The 25,615-nt window shown below is 36.3% G+C and overlaps 1 long non-coding RNA gene across 21 annotated transcripts in view; it reads left to right on the top strand.

The window, feature by feature from the left end:
* Nucleotides 1-25,615, top strand: part of LOC109450257 (uncharacterized) — a 626,489-nt gene that overhangs the window by 518,718 nt on the left and 82,156 nt on the right. The window lies entirely within an intron of this gene.

Genomic DNA, 25,615 nt, shown 5'->3' on the forward strand with positions numbered 1-25,615 from the left:
TCGTGTTAGCTGTTTGCTTTAAGTACAAAGCAATGGATGAATAGATGCTATTGATCTGAAACCACTGGCTTTGCCAATATGTTTTTTTTAATGAAGAACAATATCTTTTTCTTTTGTAGTCTTTCTTCTTTTTTTACTGTGGTACAACACACATAAAATTTGCCATTACTGACATTTAGTACATTTACAATGTTGTGCAATTTGCCGATATGTTTTCAGGCCACTTTTCCCAAAGATAGGCAAATATAATGTACAGAAAAGAAGAAAGATTATACCAAATAAAATAGACTTTTAAACAAAGCCTATAAAAAGGGACAAAGTAGGACCCAATAATCCCATTTCTGGGTATTTATCCGAAGAAACCCAAAATGTTACTTCAAGTGGACATGTGCATCCATATGTTCATTGCAACACTGTTTACAGTGGCCAAGATGTAGGGGCAAGCTCGGTGTCCATCAATAGAAGAATGGATAAAGAGGAGGTGATACACATATACAATGGAATCTTGCTTGGCCATGGAAGAGAATGGGTTCTTGCCATCTGCGGCAGTATGAATAGACCTGGAGGGTGTTGTGCTGAGTGGAGTATTTCAGACAGAGAAAGACAGATGCCATGAGATTTTGCTTATATGTGGAATCTAAAGGACAAAATAGACAAACAAACTCATAGATACGGAGAACATTTTGATGGTTGTCAGATGGGAGGGGGCTTGGAGGTGGGTGAAAAAGGACAAGGGATTAAGAAGTACAAAGTAATTGTTATAAAGTAGTCATACAGGGGGCGGCCAGATGGCTCAGTTGGTTAGAGTGCAAGCTCTTAATAACAAGGTTGCTGGTTCAATTCCCACATGGGATGGTGGGCGGCACCCCCACCGACTAAAGATTGAAAACGGCAACTGGACTTGACGGACAACGATTTGACTTGGAGCTGATGGGTCCTGGAAAAACACACTGTTCCCCAATATCCTAAATAAAAACAATTTTTAATACATAAAAATAATAAAGTAGTCATAGGGGTGTAGGACATAGCATAAGGAATATAATCAATAAGATTGTAACAACTATGTATGGTGTCAGATGGGTACTAAATTTATCAGGGTGATAGATGGGAGGGGGTTGGGGGACAGGGTGAAAAAGGTGAAGGGATTAAAAAGTACATGTTGGTAGTTACAAAAAAGTCATGGTGATGTACAGCATAAGGAATATAGTTAATAATGTGGTAATAACTATGTATAGTGCCAGGTGGGCACTAGACTAGTCAGGTGGATCACTTCTTAAATTACATAAATATCTAACCACTATGCTGTACACCTGAAAGTAATATAAAATAACACTGAATGTCAGCTGTAACTGAAAAATTACAAAGGTGGGGGACAAAAGGTGACAGGGAATAAGAGGTCCAAATTTCCAGGTATAAAACATAAGTCATGGGGATGTAATATATAGCATAGGGAATATAGTCAATAATACTGTGTTTTTTTGTTTTGCTTTTTAATTAAAATTTATTGGCGTGACAATGGTTAGTAAAATTACATAGGTTTCAAGTGTACAATTCTGTAATACATCATCTATATATCACATTGTGTGTTCACCACCCAGACTCAGTTCTCCTTCCATCACCAGATATTTGACCCCATTTACCCTCATCTATCACCCCGTCACCCCTGACCCTCTAGTAACCACTAAACTATTGTTTGCATCTGAGGTTTTGTTTCTCTATTTGTTTCTTGTTCCTTTGTTGCTTTCAGTCTTATATCCCATGTATCAGTGAAATCATATATTTCTCGACTTTTTCTGTCAGACTTATTTCACTTAGCATAATAATCTCAAGATCCATCCATGTTGTCGCAAATGGCACTATTTCATCTTTTCGTATGGCAGAATCATATTCCATTGTGTATATATTACAACAACTTCTTTATCCATTCATCTATCGAAGGACACTTTGGTTGTTTCCATGTCTTGGCCACTATAAATAGAGCTGCAATGAACATCAGAGCACATATATCTTTATGGATAAATGTTTTCAGATTTTGGGGGTATATACCCAGGAGAGGGATTGCTGGGTCATATGGTAATTCTGTTCTTAATTTGCCTTCCATAGCAGCTGTACCAATCTGCATTCCCACCAACAGTGTATGAGGGTTCCTTTTTCTCCACAACCTCTTCAACACTTCTTTTTATTTGTCTTGTTGATGATAACCATTTAAACTGGTGTGAGGTGATATCTCATTGTGGTTTTTATTTGCATTTCTCTGATATTTAGTGATGTTAAGCATCTTTTCATATGTCTAGTGGCCATCTGTATATCCTCTTTGGAGAAATGGGTCCTCTGCCCAATTTTAATTGGATTGTTTGTTTTTTTGTTGTTGAGTTCTATGAGTTCCTTATATATTTTGGATATTAGCCCCTTGTTGGAGGTGTTGTTTGCAAAAATCTTCTCCCATTTGGTTGGTTGCCTCTTTATTTTTGCTGTGCAGAAGTTTTTAAGTTTGATATAGTCCCATTCATTTATTTTAGCTTTTACTTCCCTTGCCTTTGAGGTCAAATTCACAAAATCCTCTTTGAAACCAAGGTCCATAAATATAGTACTTATATTTTCCTCTATGCAGTTTATTGTTTCAAGTCTTATGTTTAGATCTTTGATCCATTTTGAATTAATTTTGGTACACAGTGACAGATAGCAGTCTAGTTTCATTCTTTGGCCTGTATCTTTCCAAGTCTCCCAGCACCATTTATTGAATAGGTTTTCTAGTCTCCACTGTATATTTTTGGCTCCTTTGTTGAAAATTATCTGTCCATATTTATGTGGGTTTATTTCTGCGTTTTCAATTCTATTCCATTGGTCTGTGTGTCTGTTTTTCTGCTGATATCATGCTGTTTTGATTATTGTTGCTCTATAGTATAAGCTGAAGTCAATGAGTACGATAGTCACTAATATTGTGAGAGTGTGGTACGGTGTCAGATGGTTGCTGGACTTATCACAGTGATCACTTCTTCAGGTATATAAATGTTGAATAACTGTGATGTACACCTGGAACTAATATAATATTGTATGTTATGTTAGTTATATTTTAATAAAAAATCTTTTTAAAAAGGATGTTTAGCAAAGATCCATAAAATTCCATTTCATAATAAATTCCAGAAAATTTTTTCCCCTTCTTTCGCCTCCCCCCACCCCACTCTAGTTCAAGCCATTGTTTCTCAGTCTAGTTGTGTAGGACACAGCTCCCTGGCCCATGCTGGTGTTATGAGCCTCATGCTCCCCCCCCCCCCCTCAGGCTGAGGCAGTCGGCCACTCACAGCAGCCTGTGGCAGCTCACTCCAATGTTGCTCACAGCAGCCCAGCTCCAGGGAGAGCTGTTATTCACAATATTAACTATAGAGGGCTCAGGTTACTGGCCCATGTGGGAATAGAACCAGCGACCTCAGCATTAGGAGCGCAGTGCTCCAATCACCTGGGCCACCGGGCCAGCCCAGAAATTTGTTAATATAAATAAAAACTCTGGGTGCTCGAGGCTAGTCTCAGAGGAGGGGACCACCAACTCCTGAGCTCCTATGGGAGAACCTGCTCAGGATCGGGGACGAACGTGACCGAGTTAGGAGTTTTTAACCTTTCCATTCCTGGCAGTGACTCCTGGAGCTAAAGTGATGGAAATATGCAAATCAGTAAGTGGATGGCAGTAGCTAGCATTTTCTCTGAGAAGGTAAAAGCCCCTCTTCTGTTGTCCTCTCCCCTCCCCTCCATCCCTCTCCCTGTCTTTCACTTTCTCCCCCCTCCTCAGTCCTCTATCTCTTTACTCCTTTGTTCCTGGCTCTGTGGAGCCAGGCTGCCTGCATTCAAACTCGTCTCCACCACTGAGTGGTTGTGTGACCTTGAGAATTAATCTCTGGACCTCAGTTTCTTTATCTGTAAAATAGGGATAGAATAGTACCCACATCACAGGATAACTTGAAGACTAAATGAGTTACTACTAAGGTGCATGGAAGAGTGTCTTTCACATAATAAATGCTTAGGTAAATATTATCTTGGATACTTTTCTCCCACCATCAATCTTAAAAAAAAAAAAAATGGGAGAGGTCAGTAATAATCATAGCAGGTGTGGACCACTAAATTGTGAGCATTTAATATTGGTGAAGCTGCCACGTCTTATTAGACTTTGTGCCCACCCCACCCCGATACAGCCTTAGCGCAGTGCCTTTGTACGCCTCCATAAGTGCTTGTTGGAGAACGACGTCCCCATCTTCAAGATGGGTAACTAAGTAGCAATCCGGCATCCTCTAGATATAAACTCTGGCTAAGGCTTAGTAAATTGGATGACCTAGGCCTAGTAGGGAAAACTCAAGTATGTTTTATTACACTTTCTCAAAATAACCTCCATATTGTAGACACCTACTGTACACAGTTTTCCTCCTTGTTGATTTAGGAACAAAGGAACAGTAACTGAAATAGCTTGGCTAGAATAGGGCAGTCATTTCAAGTCCCTGACACAAGTGTGTCATGGGAAGGTGTTCTGCTGTGAGTAATCTCTAGGGTCTTTTCCAACCCTGAAGCAAGAAGGTAACCACCCTTCATACCTTTGCATCCCTTTGAATGCATGCACTGATTAGCCAAATTCCTTGTGGATAAAATAGGCTCCTGAGGACCTGGATTGAACTCTTGGTTTTTGAATGTTGGCAAATAATTTTCAGTTGGTGTGAGGTCTGACCCCGCTGTCATAATCCATCAGTATTCTCCTTACTCTTTGATTAGAGGTGACTGGACTATGAGGAAAAAAAGGACAACTCTGATATAAATGTAATCACTTTAATGTGACTCCCTCTAGATCCAAGGGAGCCAGTAGTTATGAGCATTATTTTACCATAGTGTGGAAAAGGGTGTTTTTCCTGACTCTACTGGAAAAGTATTTCCCAAGACCTCAACTTTCCAAAACCTGGAACAGCCATATTTCATCTGCCACCACTCCTGTTCACTTTCTCAACAGCAGTTATGTTATTTGAACTGCTTTTCACTGCTTCCCATAAATGTAAAGATTACAACACGAAGTTTTATAACCTATACTGACTTCTGAGTACTTAATGGAGGTGAATCCCAGAAACATTTCCCAGCACTTATTTGCATATGCTGCTACCCCAGGTGTCCCAACAGTAGCTACTCCTTTGTCAGGAAATACCTCTCAACCACTGGGACCACCTGCAAAAGGCATCTCTACCTTGACCATCTCCTTGTTTTATTGTTTCAGATGCACACACATAGTTTTGATATTTGGCAAAACATAGTTTTAGTTGTTAAAGAAAAACTACCACCCCAGATGGGGAGAAGAAGGTAAAGATTTTCAGTAAGACCTTATTTCCGAAATGGCACCCTTTCCTCCTCCTATTGTTGCATTCCAGTTTCCCACATTTGAATAAAGTTCTGAGCCTTTCAAAAAAAAAAAAATTCCAAGTGGTATCCTACAATGACAGAATTAAAGTAACTCTAGTTCAATTCTTTGGCTTTAAAAAAAAAGAAGAAAGAAAAAGTAAACGTAATTAGTCTTAAAATACCTCTCATGAAAAAGAAAAAAATAAATTCCTCATTTTCAGATTTCATTAGGAAACCATCAGGTCCAATTACTAAAATTATAACCACTTTAAATCCTGTCTGAAATATATACATACTTATTAAAACTTAAATTGCCTGTGTCTGTGTAGTCAGGAACAGGACAGCTGGGATGGGACTAACACTCAAGGAGTCCTATTATAGTTCAGGCATTGTAGAAGATGGTTGATGCAAATTACCCTATTTGGTCATTATAAAATCTACAAGTTATAACCATTATCTTCCATATTACAGATAAGGAAACTGAGGTTTGGAGATGTGAAGTAATTTGTCTAAACTTACACAGCTAAAAAGTAGTGGAGAGAGGAGTCAAACTCAGGTCTACATTCCCAAGTCCCATGCTCTTTTCTTTATACCATACTGCCTTGTTGATGTAAATGTAATATTATCCTAAGAGGAAGAGATTCTCTGAAAGTTACAGAAATTCCAAGAACCATCTAGATACAAAATCGTGAGTCTACAAACCAGGGAATCCAGTTTTTAGAGCTTTTCTTAGTGGTTGAACTATTTCTCCTAACATGTCATCCTCCTCGATTGCTGTCAGTTTATCACCTACATGTCTCAGTATCTCTGAAAGGGTTATGCCGAATGGATTAGGCTTTGGCATTCTCAGTTCTATGCCAAAACATACACAGACTTGTTGACCCAACAAGAAACTGCTTTACATAAACCAAAATCACAGATCTCAGAAACTTTCTCTCTTCTTCTATCACAGTTTTTTTTTTTCATATCTTACATCAAATATACACAGACTATCAAGAAGAAAAGGAAAAAATGTTTTTTATAGGAAGAGTCACCGTAATTTAGTGATAGAAATTAGCAGTGGCAAGTAGGGTCTTGTGTTCATAATCTCCTTCTGTCCAAAGCCTTGTTTTTTATTTGCTCATGTTCTTGAGTTTTCTGCAATGCTATACTTTCTCATTTATAACACAAGAATAATTTAAAACCAGTGACTCTGGAGCACCATGAAATTCTATTCATAGAGGGCGTCGTTTTGAGAAGGGTTAGAAAGGCATGAGTGCAGGTGTGGAGCCCCTAGCCCTGCACGAAGCACAGGTAAAAGAGAAATACTAATACTGAGTTGGAACCGGCTGCCTTGTGCACATGGTCCCTTCATCCAACCAGCCCTGAATGGATTAGTGTGTTGTGGCTGCTGTATTAATTCCCTGACATTAATACAGCGGGGCTGCGGAAATGTCCTGTAATTCACTGATATTGGCAGCTACTAAATTTTGAATATGTTACATATTAAGTAGGTTGTCTATTCCTGCTATCCTACTTCTCTGTTCCTAACATTTTTATATAAAGGTCTCTTTCTGCTTCCCCTGCTTTTACCTTACTTTCCTTGCACCCTTCACTCCCATTCCACCCACACCTCTCTGAGGCACCATATGGTTTTCCTGAAATATTACTAGCCTTCAAGGAAAAAGAAAAAGAGCTAGCAAATACTGTAAAGCTTAGGGGGGAAAAATTCCTTCCTGGATGACCACAATTGACAACCCTACTATTTAGTCCAAACAGAAATGATCAATTTTAAGTTAACCTTCAATTTTTAAGTGGGGCCACAGTTCCCCACTTTTATATCAGGTTCAGTGCTTGGGGGAAGTAGGGGGCAGGGTCAGCATGTGTCCATAGAGCACAATATTCTTTTTTTCAGAGTGACATTCTTCTGCCCAGACAAAATTAACTCCATCAGCAGGAACAAGTTCACAAAAAAATGTGCAGATTTACAATGAAATCTCCATTAAAATCTAGAATCTTCCAGGGCATTTTAACCAATGAACCTGTGAAGAGTTAAGTTTCTCTTTCCTTCCTTCTCTCTCTTCCTCCCCCACCCACTCCAAAGTGTTATCAACGTTTTGTGTCATTTTCTGAATGTTCCATAGGTTATTATAGTAAAAAGGCAATGGTATTTCACTTCAGTCTTTCAATAGATAAGGAGAAAGTATATACGAGAAAAAGGAAAGTATCGGAGAGGTATTTTGTAGTTTATCAAGATACGAATAATTATTGTAACCAAAAAAGAAAATAAAGCTTTGGGTATGATTATAATGTAGAAAGCTTCTAAGGATTGCCTCAAATGACATTATGACAGACTGGTGATTTCTGGATTTTTGGACACTCAGTGCTCCCTAAATCACTCCACCGACATGGTTGCTAGTCTACCGATGGACTACCAGTTCAATTTTCTAGGGTGTGACTACAGAATATTAAAAAGTCAGCTTGTAAAATAGTCTGAGTCAAGCAAATTTTTATGAAAAAATCATCGAAACCTATCCTTTAGGCAATTTGGAAAATATCTATCAAAATTATAAATGAATATACCTTTAACATAAAACAATTCTACATATAGGAATTTATTCTAATGAAAAAATGTTTATAAATTACATATATACAAAGTTATTTATGGCATCATTGTCTGCAATAGTAAAATATTGGAAATAACTTAAATGTTTATTAATAACGAATTGTTTAAATTGTGGTAGATCCGTGCAGCAGAATATTAAGCCATAAAAAAGATTGAAGAAGCTCTATGTAAATGGATATGGAAAGCTCCACAAGAGCTAAATTTAAATTAGCTGTTAAATTTTAAAAATATAAATTATCTCTATAAAACCACACAGGAAACTAATACATCAACTGTGAGGAGGGGAATTAGGTGGCTGGGAGTCAAGGATCGGAGAGAAAACTTTCTATGTTTTGAATTTTGAACTATAGGAAATATTTTGGTCAGTTAGATCAAAGCAATTAATGTGGACAAGGTCTCAAAAAGCAAACCATTACAATTCATGTATCTTTCAAACTGCCATGCAACAGAAAAACTGCTGTACATATTCCTCTTATAAGTACTCTGACTCCAAGATTTAAAAAAAAATTAGTAAAACATAAGATAAATGGGGCCGGCCCAGTGGCTCAGGCAGTTAGAGCTCCATGCTCCTAACTCCGAAGGCTGCCGGTTCGATTCCCACAGGGGCCAGTAGGCTCTCAACCACAAGGTTGCCAGTTCAATTCCTCGACTCCCGCAAAGGATGGTGGGCAGCACCCCCAGCAACTAAGATTGAACACAGCACCTTGAGCTGAGCTGCTGCTGAGCTCCCGGATGGCTCAATTGGTTGGAGCGCGTCCTCTGAACCACAAGGTTGCCGGTTCAACTCCCGCAAGGGATGGCGGGCTGTGCCCCCTGCAACTAGCAACGGCAACTGGACCTGGAGCTGAGCTGCACCCTCCACAACTAAGACTAAAAGGACAACAACTTGAAGCTGAACAGCACCCTCCACAACTAAGATTGAAAGGACAACAACTTGACTTAAAAAAAAAAAGTGCTGGAAGTACACACTGTTTCCCAATAAAGTCCTGTTCCCCTTCCCCAATAAAATCTTTAAAAAAAAAAAAAAAAAAGATAAATGAGCAAATTAACAATAAAAATGCTTTAATTATACATGTTATATACACAAACACAATGAAAGGCAGTTTAACTTTTTACAATCATACTATGTAGGCATCATTATTTATTTTATCATTTAATAGAGCAATGATCCATCTTTACTCTCTTAAATATATTTTACACATCTACAAGCTACCAAGTACCAGGTTGGATTCAGGAAACTTTGTGTTGATTAAAGACAGACATGGTCTCTTACCTCCTGGACAGTTCTGATACTTTAGCTATTAAGGACAGAAAAAGTGCCTTTTTTTAGAATGATACATGCAACATTCAATAACTGCTTTCCCAGCTTAGTAAAATAGTAAACATTCAAATGTGAAATGAAAACAGCTGGAGCAGCTGGGTACAATTTAACTTGACATGAAAAAAATCCTCAGACACAGACTACTTTGTGCACACACACAAGTAACTCCTGAAAGGAGACTCAATGCACAAAGATAAAGTAGGAAAAGACCCCCCCTCATCCTCATATGGCCATCTCCTTCCTGTGCGTGCACACCTCCCGCCCGTCAGAAAGAGGAAAACGCAGGAGAGCTTTTAATAAGATTCCATAATGTATGGTTGGGTTAAACAATAGTTTGCTGGATATAAGCTGTTTGTGTCATATGTGCTCTATTTTTCGAGTCTAGAAACATGTTGCTTAAAACTTATAAAATGATTTCATTGTCTATTAGGATCATTAGTATACTTCTCCTTTTATTTGAGTTTAAACATACGATCGTACAATCATAAATCTCCCCAAATTAGCAAACATACTTTGGTGAAAGGTGACATATGGGATGGTCTTAAAAAAACAAACAAACAAACAAAAAAAAAAACGAGCATCAGTGAAGGGAGACCAGGGAAAAGGTGGTGAGAGTAACTTCATCCTCAAGGGCCTGCTTCACACATGAGAGACATTATACTTCAGAAATAAGATGCTCTCCCACCTGAGACAAGTGGAGTCAGGGGAGGAGAGTTGTCCCTTCTGCTCATTCTGAGGGAATTAACACAAGGCATGAATGGCTAATTGATGTACATTCCATTCAAGCCTGAGTAAATCACAGGAAGGAGACATCAGTGAGGCCCACTGCCTGGGGAATACTTGGACTGCAAAAATGGAGGAACAGCATAATCTTAGAGAATGTCAAGAACATGTGGGATAGCTAAATTGGTCTCATCACTGATAATTTGATCAAGTGACTTTCTCTCTTTGCTTCCATGATTCTTTTTAATAATTATTGGACATACACACTTCTGCAGGTATGCACGAGTTTCACAAGTAGTAAGCCTTCAGGAAAGCAATATATACTTTACAAACCCAAGTTCCTCTGCTGAATAAGAGAGATCATTTTTTTAAGTGTTTTGGGGGAATCTTTAATTATACACTGAAAAGGAAACAGCTTCTATTATATCACTGCATTTCTTTTGGCTACCAGAATAGTGGGTGTGATTTGAAGCAACTGTATGTCACTAACTTTATCCTATAAAGAATTCCAATCTGCCTCATGGTTTGCAAGACCACCCACTTTCAAATGTCTAGCACACACAATAGAAATAATTAGTGAGTGCCGTACCTCATGCGTTGAGACAAGGCAGGGAGGAATATAAATATGCTAACATGAGATGAACTAGTGAGAACAAATTTACTGTTGAAAATTCTAATATCCCACAGAAATAGTCCTGTGTTATCACATATATATTGGACACAGAATTTTTTTTATTAGAACCATATGGGCTTTTGTATATTTGAATATTAATATGTCGAGATGCCAATGCAATTCTCTTATGGAAATAACCCACAAAATGGTATCTGTTTTGGTTTATGGGGAAAGTAAGTCCTGTAAAGTGAAGAGAAATTAAACCTAGATCTTATATTTAATTGTATTTCAATAAGCTAATCTGACAAAATGGTGAATTTTCATGTATTTCATTCATACTTATTGCTTACCAAATTTTGACTGTTTGGTCAAGTAACTTCTAAAACACAATAATAAGAAATTGGGTTTTGATAAGTATAAGCAATCTAAAAGGAGGCCTGGTGCAATACAATGCAGAATGTCAATAAGATCCTTGAAAATTGGTTTTATAAAGAAGAAAAGTAATATAGATTGTCTTTGGAATCACCTTCTGACTCTATTCCTCAGTGCTTTTAAGGAGTTGATAATGATTTCAGGGCCATAAATATGTAACTGCAAATGAAATTCTTTGCATAAAGAAAAGGTTCACTAACGTTTTATTTTTTTTTTTAATATAAATTTTATTGGGGAATATTGGGGAACAGTATGTTTCTCCAGGGCCCATGAGTTCCAAGTCATTGTCCTTCAATCTAGTTGTGAAGGGCACAGCTCAGCTCCAAGTCCAGTCACCATTTTCAATCTTTAGTTGCAGGGGGCACAGCCCACCATCCCATGCAGGAATTGAACCAGCAACCTTATTGTTGAGAGCTCACGCTCTAACCAACTGAGCTATCTGGCTGCCCCTCCGAAAGCTCAGTGGCAGCTCATTGTCTTCCATCTAGTTGTGGAGGGCACAGCTCACTGGCCCATGTGGGAATCGAACCATCAACCCCATTGTTCAGAGCTCATGCTCTAACCAACTGAGCCATCCAGCCACTCCAAGTTCACTAATGTTTTAGAATTTCTAAGAGATTTAGGACCATCTTAAACCACAAATTCTGTAGTCTTCTAGTTATGTAAATTCTAGTAGTAGCAGTTGATGGCCAATACAAAATCTTTTCAAATGAATAATTTTCAGTATCAGTATCTATATTGTAGTTGAAAGAACAATTGGTAGCAAATAAAATTATGTTGCCTGATTAAAAGAATCCTTCAAACACTCGGAATTTATTAGCTATTCCTAAAATGCATCTTCTGGGTTTTCTGCACAGTTCTGCTTTCCCAGCAGCTACTTTCTCTTCTTTCATGTTTTTTATTCACCAAATATTTATGGAGCACCTACTGGGTACTAGGACAAGAGCAGCACGTAAGACAGGCAAAGATTTTGTTTTCCACGTTTAATTACCTTTGGGTTTTCATTAATCACCAGCTACTTGTACCATTCCTAATCCATCAAGGTTGCAAAAGTGATAATTCTCCTCCTTTAAATCTTAGAATTTGTTGACTAAACATAAAATCTCATTTTTTTTAAAGCCAAGCCCGTAAATAATTTCAGAGGCATGGCAAGTATGACCGATCTTTCAGTTAGCTTCTTCCTTAGCCCATCCATCTCAGGCCAGGGTCACTTGGTACATTTTTTAACTCCCTTTTTAATTCACTCCATCTTACATGTTGGCCATTGGATTATATTCATTCATTATTTAATTTTTGTATTATAGCAGACTATATTTAACTTTTAATTTAAAGCAAATGTCTCAATGCCCTCATGAATAGTGAAATATTTGGTAAAGGAAATGTTGTTTTGCACTAATTTCTGAATTTTCACTCTTTAGGTAGATGCTTTAATGTTGTATGAAATACAGCTCCTACATTTCTGGATTTCAAAGCCAATAAAACTTCACAAAAACTACAGAGATCTACAGAAAACTGCCACCAAAAGATTATCTGTCACCACCATTATACAATAAAAACAAAACGAACATTTTAACGTTTAAAAGTAAGCAATGACAATCTCAGTGTAAAGGATAGTTTTAACTTAAACTGGATCAATTTAATTATGAAAAATTCACTATGTTGTTTTGCTATTCCTATTTTACTATAAATGGGATGAAAATTTAATCATGAATCACTACTTAGGAACCACTGCTATACATAATGCCAAGTCTAGACATGCCAATTATTTTAGGAATTGCATTTGAAAGATATTTGTGGAAATGTGGCTGCCTTTATTTAGGATTAAATAGATTATTGTTATGCTTTGCTGACCAAAATAACTGTAAGTTCTTAAGACATAAAACAATCTTACCTCTGTTTCTAGGTGAAGTTTGTTTATAAACAACAGAAATGTATTTCTCACAGTTCTGGAGGCTGGAAGACTGAGGTCAGGGGCCAACGTGGGCCGGGGAGGGTACGTCTTCCAGGCAGCTAACTTCTGGCTGTATCCTTACATTGTGGAAGGCTCTAGGAGACGTTTTAATAAACCATTTTAGAAATGGGGAAATCTATCCTATTGTTAAAAAGCAACTTCTAAGAGCTTCCAACACTTCTTAGGATAAACCATTTCGGGGTTTTTCAACTGTGTTGGAGAACTTTAGAGATCTGTTGCAGTTGTAGCTACGACCTCAAGTTGGGTCTGTAGGGGAGTAAAATATCAGTTACCTATTAAATAGTTTGAGTCTCATGCACTCTCAAAAATGAATTCAAGATGTAGAAACCGCAAGTATCCATAAACATTCTCAGGGAGACACACAGTAGAACTTTTCTGTTAAAAATGAAAAAACCTGTGATGGACTTCTCTGTAGCTGTGTTCCAGCTCCTCCCATGTGTGAATGGGAGGCAGTCACTGCAATGGAATTCTCATTCCAATCATATGTGAAAATAGAGCAGTGACACCTCCAAGTTTGAAATGATGCCATTCAGGTACTTCTGTACAACACAGTAAAGATAAAAATGGATTCTGCCCCCATTTGAATTTTTTCTGATTTTTCTTCTAAGTACCGTGTTTTCCCAAAAATAAGACCTAGCAGGACCATCAGCTGTAATGCGTCTTCTGGAGCAAAAATTAATATAAGACCTGGTGTGATGCGATGCGATGCGATGCGATGCGATGCGATGCGATGCGATGTGATGTAATATAGTATAATATAATATAATATAATATAATATAATATAATATAATATAAAGACTGGGTCTTATATTAATTTTTGCTCCAGAAGATGCATTAGAGCTGATGGCCCCACTAGGTCTTATTTTCAGGGAAACAAGGTATAAAGGTTTACCTCCTACTTTTCCTAAAACAAAATTAACTTGAAATAAAAATGAAGTAATTTGATCTCATCATGTGGAATAAGTTCAGGAGAATGTTGATCTTAATTCTGTTAGTTATCAAAGTTATAAAGGATAATAATTCTTAGAAAAAGAAGGAACAGTTTAGTGATGGAGGTACTATATCCAAAATGAATTCCTACAATTATATCATTTATAAATATGTATTTTTATGAACACCCCATTTTTCATCAATGAAAGCGTTTTAAAAAGTGGTAAATGGATTATTGTGTATCAACATATGTATATGCCCATAAAGACGTATGTAAAACTGTAAAATGCTTCATCAAACTGAATTGCATTTTGCTCTGTTTTCCAATTATATGTCAGAAATTTGACACCACGTTAATGTATTCTGAACTTCAGTTGCTGATAGTAAAAAAAGAAAAATTTATGGCAATTACAGTGTATGATAAAAGGAGTTTATTATAACAATTTGTATTATGTATGATAATTCATGAGAGTTTAATTGAGAAAACAATAAGAGGCTTCTTATTCTGTTATTAGTCACATATAGTAAGTATGTATTATATTACATGATATTGCAGTAAACATATATTTTTCTTTACTAGATTCTAAGTTCTTATGAGATATTTTCTATCTGACCAGGCAATTGACCTGTATGGGAAAAGGGTGTACATTCAGGAACCAATAGATCAATTATAAAAATCTCAAACTCTGGGTCTTGTCTCAGAACTCAGCAATCCAGCTTCTGTATACATGTTCAGAGTTTTAAATAAAATTTTCAATTTTCAGTCAGTTTATTTGGTGTAATTTAGACGCTGTCTTATTATTTGGAAAAGAAAATGGGCATAATTCTGAACCACCAGGATCTCATAAGACATTTGTCCATTCAGATGGAGTAGCTCTTCCATCAAACATATTTTTATTCAGGCCTGAGTTTGGAACATGAGTGGAAGCTAATGTTGACAAAAATGAAAAGAAGGAGGAAGGAAGGGTAGGAAAGAAGATAGTGTCCCAAGGAGGAAAGATAGTGGAACTAAAAGTGAAATTTATCTCTGTGTGTACCATTATCATAAAATCTATCTAATAATGCAATGTCATTGTCTATTTGTTTCATTCACTCAACCAAACATATATTAGGTGATTACTGAAAATAAGATACCATTAGGTATATAATTTCAATTTCACTTCGCAAAACAGATTAATTCTTTTTCTTCCCATTTTCTATTTTAGTAACTGTAAAGGACAAATTTAGTATTTACCAGGTAGTATAGGGAAATTTATTTAATTCTTTTAAAAAATTTAATGGCTAACATATTCAAAAAATTTTCAAAATAAAATATATGGAGATAGATATACAGTGAAAAGGATTCCTCCTATTCCCACCCCCAATGTGCCCCATTACCATTAACTCCTTCAACTACTGTTGAACCCCTGTTATTAGTTCCCTACTAATGGACAGTTAGTTGTTTCTACATTTTTGCAAACATAACAAATACCGGAAAAAAAACTATTTAAATGTCATTTTACATATATGGATATGGAAGTCCATCTACAAGCGTATAGGAAAAACTCTCAGAAGTGGAACTGCTGGGGCAAAGTGTAATTTGTAGTTTTGATAGATGTTTTTAAATTGCCCTCCATAGAGGATATACCAATATATACTCCTGGAAGCAGTGTACGAGAATATTCTTTTTCCTATAGTCTTGCCATTTTTTTGTCAAATTTAAGGATTTTTGTCAGTTGGATAAGTGGGAAATGGTATTTCATTGTAGCTATAATTTGCACTTATGAAGAGTAAGGTTGAGCATTTTTCATGTTGAGGAGCCATTCATATTTCCTTTTCTATGAAATATCTGTTTATATGTTCCATCCATTATTCTCTCATATCTAGGAGTTCTTTATATATTATGGAGGTTAGTCCTTTGTTTGATATAAGTTACAAATATGTGTCTCTTGACCTTATATTTTTGGTCATGCAGAAGTACTTTTTTTTAAAATGCGATTTTTTATGTAATTTCTGAAGTTATTTTTAAGAATACTTTCCCTACTCAAACACTTGAAGGTTAAAAATAAGTTCTGACATGGAGATTTCTAAAACTGCAATACAGTCAGACTAGAGAATATAATCCAAATACCTCTCTCTCTCTCTCTCTCTCACGCACGCACGCACGCACACACTGTCTTTCCTATTCCTCCTTCTCTACTTCTTGGTCCTCCTCCTAAGTGTTGTTTTGAGTCCATGGAGGGAAACTGAGCTCTTCTAATTCATGAATTTAGAAACTGGGAAGAGATGGAGGCTGAGGAAGGGTGTATGAAATCAAGTGACAGTTCTCAAAACAGCTGCCACCCTAGCACATATCAAGGTAGTGGCACTAACAGTTGTTCACCTGCATGCAGAGAGGAATGCCAGTTTCATTTAAGAGTGTTCTCAATAAATCAGTAGAAATTATTAATTTTATTAAATTTCAACCCTTGAATATAAATCTTCTTTATATTCTATGTTACCAAATTGGAAGTATGCATAAAGCACTTCTGCAAACTGAACAAAGGACCATGGGTATCTCGTCATATTTTGAGTTGCAATTGAGTTGCAAGCTGAACTACTAGCACCTTTTATCATGATATGCCATTTTTATTTGAAAGAACATTGACAAATAAATAATGGTTTATTCAGACTTGGGTATTTGATGTTTTCTAAAAAATAAAGTGATTCTGTGACCTCAAAGGGAAAAAATGACAGCACTGTTTCCAATGATAACTTTTAAAGTGAAAATTCGAATTTTGCAAAACTTGTATGCTCCGCTGTGAACTTTACAGCTTCTCAATATTTAAGCACTTTTCTGATGAGATCAATGTTATAATTAACATATGATTTTTTTAAATATTGTATAATAGTATGCATAGCTCAGTGAATCAATATTTTCCAAATGACCAATGCATGAAATACAAAATCACGCATGGGTAAAAGATTCATCGAAGTACAACACATACCAATGGATTTTAATATAACAAACTACAGAAAGTTCATTGGTAATAGTTTCAGATTTCACATTGGAAATCACCTTCAAGACACTGCCACTTGTCAAGCTTTGGTGCAGTATCAAAGAAAAATAGCCACAATTATCTGTCAAGGCTGTTAAAATACTCCTCACTTTTCCAACTAGATGTCTGTGTGAAGCTAGATTTTCTAGATATACTTCAATCAAAACAACATTTCACAAGAGATGAATGCAGAAGCAAATATGAGAATCCAGCTGTCTTTTATTAAGTCAGACATCAAAGAGTGGCATCTTCTCACTCAATGTCTGTGTTGCAAAATACAATTATTTTATAATTATATTTCATTTTATTTTATAATTATTTTTCATTTTTAAATGTTAACATTTAATGGTTTTATAATAGTTTTAAGTTATTAAATATTTCAATTTTTTATTTTTAGTATGGTAAATAACAAAACTTCTTTGAGATCGTCAATAATTTTAAGAGTATAAAGAGATCCAGAGACTGAAATGTTTGCAAGCTAATGAAATAGAGTTTGTCTCTCGGATAACTGAAACTTCAGATCAATCAAGGAGCACATGTACATACCCTGAATGTTTGTGGGGCACATAACTCTAATGCTACTTCTGACTGAAATACCATGTGTCTCTTTTGGGAAAGAATAAGAATAGAGGACATACCCCGGAAATGCATAGTACAAAATAACTGTTTCATTGGTTTTTTATTACAAAATGATATATAACAAACACAGCGATTGTAACAAGAGATTGAAAACCAAACCAAATGTTTGGTTTGTTGTTGTTGTTAGTTTTTAAACTTCAGATGCACAGGCAGCAGGTTGATTTCATTGTGGTCTTAATTTCTCAGTATGTTGTCATCTTAGGTCCATGCAAGATTCCTCTCCTTCATTTTATTTTGCTCTTTCTTCAATGTTCAGTGTCATTTCCCTCTTCTAAGTACTCATCCACCTTAAAGAGATTGGTATATATCTTTAAACACGTGTAGCATTATAAAATAGGTTTTTGTAAAGAATTAAGTGTATTTAAGTAAATAGTATCTGTGCTGTAACTCTGTTTTTTTCTTTCATGATTATGGTTTGTAAATTTCTCCACAATCAAGTGGTTCATTGCTTCTTTCTGCTGCACAGCATTTCATAGTACACATCACTATATTTTATTTATCGATTAAGTTTACTTATTGGATATCTCAGATGCACCTAACTCTCTACTTCCATTAGTGATACTAAAACATTCATGAACATGTCCCCACTCATACTTTTGTTAGTTCTCTGGAAGTATATATCCATGAGTGAGTTTGCTGTGTATATGATTGCTTTCCAGAGTGATTGTACAATTTATACCCCCACCAGCAGTGTAAAGATCTCCATTCCCCATATCCTCTTCAGTACTTAGTATTATCCACCTTTCTAATTGCTGCCATTCAAAGATTTTAAAAATAGTACTTTATTTTTGCATTCATTTGCATTTCACCTCTTTGTGATGAACTTTAGCAACTCTTTATATATTAGTTATTTATTCAAACCTTTTCTGTGAACTCCCTGTCTACCCTCTTAAGAAACTTATGAATTTTTCTCTTGGAACATCTTTTCTTTCTGACTTAAGGAGTTCTTGCATATTTTGAATATTCTCCCTTGCTGGTTTTAAACATTGCAAATATCCTTTCCCATCTAATATCTGTTTGTTAACTTCATATATGGTGCACTACAATGAACAAAATTCTTAATTTTGGTGTAGCCAAATCCAACCACTCCTTTTGACTTATGTTTGGTGCTTTGAAGATTTTGTTTAAAAAGACTTTCCCTACCCCCTGGTCAGAAAGGTTTTATTTTATACTTTCTTCTATTATTTTTATAGAGTTATCTCTTACATTTCAGTCTTTAATCTATCTGGAGCCAACCTTTGTGTAAGTTAGAGGTTTATGTTGTCCTCCTCATAATGAGATAGTTATCTTACCATCATCTACTCAACAATTTGTCTTTTTTAATTGCTTTGTGATACAAACCTCTATCATATAACAAGTCCTTACATATACATAGGTCTATTTCTGAGTTCTTGATTCTGGTCCATTGGTCTATTTTATATTGCTGGGACAACAGCATTGTCATCATCATCGTCATCTATAGGATGTCTTAATATCTGATGAATGAGAGTGACTACTATCTATTTGGCTCATCTTTTTTCTGGACTTTTATTAGAAATTTGGGGGCCTTTAGCCATCCATTTAAATTTTAAAATTGTTATGTTCCTCACAAATCCAGTTGAAAATTTTTATTGGAATTTAATTTACTTGCATGCATATGTGGAGAGAACTGATAACTTTACTAGGTTAAATCATATCAACTGTGAACACAGTATATCTCTCCAGTTATTCAAATCTTATTTATGTCATTTTCTATTTTTCTACTAAAAGAAACAAAAAAATGAGGATTTATATTTCTTAAAATAATCTCATTTTTATTGTAAGAATCATTTGTCAAAAAGGGGTGCTTTTATGAGTTGACTTGTATATTTATATTAACCTTGCTAAACTTTTGTTAGCGCTCATAGTCTGTTGATTCAGTCGGATTTTCTGTGTAGATAGTCATCTTTTAATAATGATTTTTTTTCTCTTCCAATCCTACCATGCCTTATGCCTTCATCCTGCCTTAAAAGGTAGGACCTCTTTCTCTCTGAGTTCCAGAAATTGCTCCCTCTCTTCATCCTTTTGGGCCTAGGGATGTTAACGACACCCTGCTGTTGCTACTGGGGTACTACATTAATGTTTGGGGTTTCCCAACACCTTGTCTGCCTGTTTGTAAACAGTCTCTTTATTAAACCCTTCTTGATTATCCTAATTTAAATGTGCCATCTGTTTCCTCCTGGGGTCCTGATCAATACGCCTTTTTATACCTGTATAGAGAAAATCTATTCCCCCCCAACACTCCTCCAGATTAACAATTACTAATAGTTTGGTGTGTATCCTTCCAAACACAGAACATATTTGTGAGATATATAACACAAAAACATGCGGATAAAACAAAGACAATATTTTTTAAACTATTATTTTTTATTATTAGTTTCAGGTGTACAAAACAATGTAATACACATTTACACCCCTCACAAAGTAATAACCCCCTGGCCCCCAATCTACTACCCCTCTGGCATCATATATAGCTGTTACATTTCCACTGTCTCTATTCCTTCTGCTGTACTCCACATCCTGCGACTATATATATATGTAATAATATAATATAAAATTATATCCCTAATATATATATATTATATTAAATTATATATAATTATATATATATACATATATATGTGTGTATATATATACATATATATGTGTATATATACATATATATATATAATTGTAGTTGACATTTATCATTGTTCAGCTTCAGGTGTACAGCACAGTGGTCAGGCACCTACACTGTCCATGAAGTGGTCTCCCTAATAAGACAAGTGTGCATCGGATACGCTACAAAATCTTTACAACATTATTGATTATATTCCCCAAACTGTCTTTCGTATCCCCATGGCAATATTGTGGTTACCAATTGTGCTTTCTAATCCCCTCACCTTCTCCCTCATCCCCAGCCCCTCCCATCTAGCAACCCTCAGTTTTTCCTCTATGTCTCTGAGACTGTTTCTGATTAGTTTGTTCATTTATTCTATTCTTTAGATTCTACATATAAGTGAGATCATATGGTATTTGTCTTTCTCTGTCTGACTTATTTCACTTAGCATAATGTTCTAAAGATCCTTCCATATTGTTGCAAATGGTAAGGTTTCATTCTTCTTTATGGCCAAGTAACACTCCATTGTATAAGTGTACCACAGTGTCTTAATCCAGTCATCTACCGATGGGCATTTCAGTTGTTTCCATGTTTTGGCTATTGTGAATAGTGCTGCAATAAACATAGGGGTGCATAAATTTTTTTGAATTAGTGTTTTGGATTTCTCTGGATAAGATACATAGAAGTGGAATTGCTAGGTCATAAGGTAGTTCCATTTCCAGTTTTTTGAGATACCTCCATACTGATTTCCATAGTGGCTGCACCAATCTGCAATCCTACCAACAGTGCACCAGAGTTCCCTTTTCGCCACAACCTCTCCAGTACATGTTGTCTGTTGTTTTATTGATGATAGTCATTCTGACCGGAGTGAGGTGGTATCTCATTGTAGTTTCTATTTGTATTTCTCTAATGATTAGTGAGGTTGAGCATTTTTTCATATGTCTGTTTGCCATCTGTGTGTCCTCTTTAGAAAAATGTCTCATGTCCTCTGCCCATTTTTCAATTGGATTACTTGTTTTTTTGGTGTTGAGCTGAATGAGTGTTTTACAAATTTTGGATATTAACCCCTTACCAGATATATCATTGACAAATATTTTCTCCCATTCAGTAGGATGCCTTTTTGTTTTATTGACAGTTTCCTTTGCTGTGAAAAAACTTTTTAGTTTCACGTAATCCCATATGTTTATTTTTCTCTTATATAATATTTCTCTGATATATCCCCTTGCCCAAGGGGATATATCAGTAAAAATATTTAAATGAAAACTATTTTTAAAATGTGAACATTTCTGGTTGTTATTGACCTTACCTCATTTTTTAAACCCTTTCTTTTCTTGGTCCCTATAACTCTTCACAATCCTGGTACTTCTTTAATCTTTTTGATGACTACCTCTGTCTCCCTTTGGCTTAGCTTCTTAAGATTAAGTGTCCAGGTTCTGTCCATAGTTTGGTCAAGATTCTCTCATCACTCTCTCTTTCTGAGATCTATTTCTTGCCAGCTTCAATTATCATCACAATGCATATGATACCAAAATCTCTGTCTAGCCCTGACCTCTCTCCCAAATTCCTCCATTTTCATTAGTCTCTGATGGCTATCCCCAACCTGAATGTACTAACAGCAATTCAAATACAATAGGATCAAAACCAAATTCATCTCTTTCCCCCTAATCCAGTTCCTCCATCTGAGCTCCCTCTTTCTATCCCTAATACCCTCAAGCTCCTTGTCTTCCCAGCACAAAATGTTGGTACCATACTTGATTCCTTTTTATTGCTTTTCATCAATCCTCTCTTGGACAGATTTTAGCAGATCATATAGCTATAGCTTTCATCCAGTACTCATCTCCTTCTTTCAATCACCACAGCCAAAATCCAATCGAATGGTCCTGTCCTGGAATCTCACAACAGCCTCCCAACTCAGCTCCCACCACTAGTTTTTTCTCCCCTCGTACCTAGCAATCCAACAGATTGAGAGCCCAATCTTCCTTAAAAACACAACCTTTCCGTTTTCTGAATTAAAAAAATACCTTCCCAATATTCCCTGAATGTAAGTCTAAACTTCGTGGTTTGTATCCAAATGTCTCTTTTATATCTCCTTAACCTACACAAGTCTTCATCCCATGCTCCAGTCACAGAGCCCTAGTATGTGCTGTTTTCTCTGCTTAGAAAGTCTTCCTCACATCTCTGCTGCTTTAAATCCTTCAAGATACTGCCCAGACCCTACTTCCCTAGTGTGCCTTCTTGAGACATTAATCACGGTCTGCTTTGCATTATGTTAGATATGTACTGTCATTTTGTTCACCAGATTAAAAGTTCCCTGAGGGCAGGGACTATTTCTTATTTATTTTTGTTTCCCTCACAGCACCTACATAACCCCTTTCATAAAATTGGTAGTCAATAAAAATGCATTGAATAAATTAGTCAATGAAAACAAATCAGAAAGAATGAACCAAGTTTTTTTCTTTTTTGATGAAGATTAAGAAAGCTTTTTGTTTTTTAAAATAGGCTTTCAAAATGCATGCACACCTATATTCTGTAACAGTTGTTTATTTTAGACTTTTAAAAGATTATAAATCCTATAATGCAGTTCAACCCAAGGTACGATTGATCACAACATGACCTGTAATTGTCGTATGGTCTCTAATCAAAAGTAAATTGTGACTGTGGCACAAGCCAATCTTTCTATAGAGAAAGAATAGAATTAATTGGGCCTTTTACTCTACTGGGACTTTCACTGAAATATTCCTTGTGGTCACTTCCTCTTTAGCGACACTACTATCCAAATCTATTTGAATGGAATTGCCTTACTGTATTTTTGTAGATAATCAATGCAAACAAAAAATAAACATGGTAAGTCTGTCTGTCAGAAGTTGAATGTGTTATGTGACCAACTCATCTTAAAAGCTAAACTGTGAGACGTTATATAATGTATAAAATAAGAGAACAACTTGTGGTTTCAAAGATGAAGTGACACAGGGAACAATAGGTCTGTTTACTATTTCAGTGTGAAGAAAAGATTAAACACCTTTCTTCCTTCCTTCTTTTCTTCCTTCTTTCCTTCCTTCCTTCCTTCCTTCCCCTATCCCTTGTGCCAGTCATCATGGTAGGCACTGGGGATATCAAGTAGAATAAAGACCTGAAACCTTCTTTAAAAGGGAGACAGATTTATAAGCAAAGATTAGAAAAATTTTAAGTGGAAAGTTTGTGCCAAACATAACAGTAGGGCAGAAAAAGAAAACAATGATTGTTACATATGGTTTTCTCCTTGAGAACCTTTGCTGATCTAGTTTTCTATAACTTACTATAAAATATCACCATTGGACAAAATCAGAAATAAGAGAGCATATTATAAGACTTAAGTATTTGAATAATTTGTAATAACGATATTGCCCTGAAAACTTCAATTCATTTTAGCAATGTGATGAGATCATTGGTCTCATAGTTGAAGAAAAAGCATGCAGCACTGCAGGGCCTGAAAAGAACATATGATTATAAGTATTTAAAAGCAAGTGCTAGTCATTATTATTTTCCTTAGTCAGGAGGGAAAATGTTTGTTTACTTCACATCATATTTACCTACCTCAGATTTCTTATCTCTGAGATAGATGAAACATTTTAATTCTAAGCAAAACCACAAAGCACTATTTCTCAAAATACATATTTAATTATTTGGTTATTTACTTGGCGGTGTCCTCATTGGACTGTGAGCTTCTTCTAGGCTGAAGACTATTTCCTATTTACCTTTGCATTTAATGCCTAAGCACAATTCAATTTATGGCACATAGCAAACAATAAATACTTATTAAATGAAAAATGTAAATGTAGACCTTTAGATCCTTACCAGCTCTCAAGATTTCAGTTTTCTAATGCTCATCATTTACATCTTTTTCTTATCCTCATTCAACTAATGTTAGCAAGGAGAGGGGAGGATTTCCAAATAGTCTAATATATAGTATATCGGTGTTTCAACAAACTAAAGCCTTAAGGATTACCAGGGAACTTTAATTGGGAAGGAAGGAAGGGAGGAAGGAAGAGAGGGAGGGAGGGAGGGAGGGAGGGAAAGAGGGAGGGAGGGAGGGAGGGAAGGAGGGAGGGAGGGAGGGAGGGAGGGAGGGAGGGAGGGAAAAGAAGGGAAGGAGGGAGGAAACCTTATTTATATTTCAACTCAAAATTGTACACTTCCTGAAAATGTTCCTCTTGTTGGGTATCTGTGAGATCCCTTGAACAAATAAAAAACTGCAGACATGGCCCTAAACTTCACTTAAATGATTGTATTTATTATTTTTATTTTCCTCCGCACTTTTGTTATAGTTGCTGTGAATGCCTTGGAACATGCAAAATATGTTAAGCAAGAAACAGCCCTTACCTGAAGAGTTAGCAGTTGAAAGGCACAAAGAGGAACAATGGATTTAAAAACCTCTTGAAGAACAGCCTTTTGCTGCATATATGCCAGGCAAGACAGTATGTGGGCAGGAAAAGAGTTGGGGAAGCTGCTTTAAAAACCTATTAACTAGAAATGTGAAAAAGCAGGGAACAATTGGGAAAGGAGGGAGGTGCTCACTGCTTAAAAGGCTTTTAAATGTGACCATATTTTTGTTGGCTTTTTGCCTGCGACATAAAATGAGGATGGTGTACTGAATGGCTAGCGGGCTGCTGAAGGTGGAATGAATGGAAGCTAGGCTAGGAAGTCAAGGCTGAATTTTGAGACGCTGCTCTGGACCGTATGCAGCTGGTGAGACAACTCTCAAGAATGATTTAGTGCAGTAAACACAAAATTCGGTCAGCCTGCTCAATCACCGTTTCATTCTTGTTTCTCTTGATCCCATAAATATTTGCCTATGCGGTCTTTGCTGCAGATATTAAGGAGTTAATAAATTAGCCAGCCAACAGGCAGGAATAGAGAAAAGCCGTAGAACTTAGAATTGAACAGCTGACAGCAGATTCTGCAGGTGTGAGATAGGAATCAGCTCTGCATTTTCTCCATAGCACAATTTTCTCTGGGCTGCGGCCTGATTTTTCTGGCCCCTTCAGGACAAGCTGAGTTCTAACGGAGAGAATTGCAGGGGATCTTGCTCTATTGATCCTATGAACTCTAACCTACTTTAAGAAGGAAGCAATCTCCTTCTATGTTTAGACTGATACTATTACATATTGGTGGTGGCCTTGTAGGATTTTAGTATCATGTTAGGAAAGGAAATATACTCTAGAGGCCATCCTGCTGAAATAAGAAATGGTAGCTTAAATGGCACAACACAATGAATCAGCCTCCTGCAATCAGGTGTCAAGGGGCGAGCCTGTGTGTGTGTATGCGTGTGTGTGTGTGTGTGTGTGTGTGTGTGTGTGTGTGTGTGTGTGTGAGAGAGAGAGAGAGAGAGAGAGAGAGAGAGA

This window comes from Rhinolophus sinicus, chromosome 17 (assembly GCF_057876585.1).
Source record: "Rhinolophus sinicus isolate RSI-liver-muscle chromosome 17, RSI-T2T, whole genome shotgun sequence".
Lineage (NCBI taxonomy): Eukaryota > Metazoa > Chordata > Mammalia > Chiroptera > Rhinolophidae > Rhinolophus > Rhinolophus sinicus.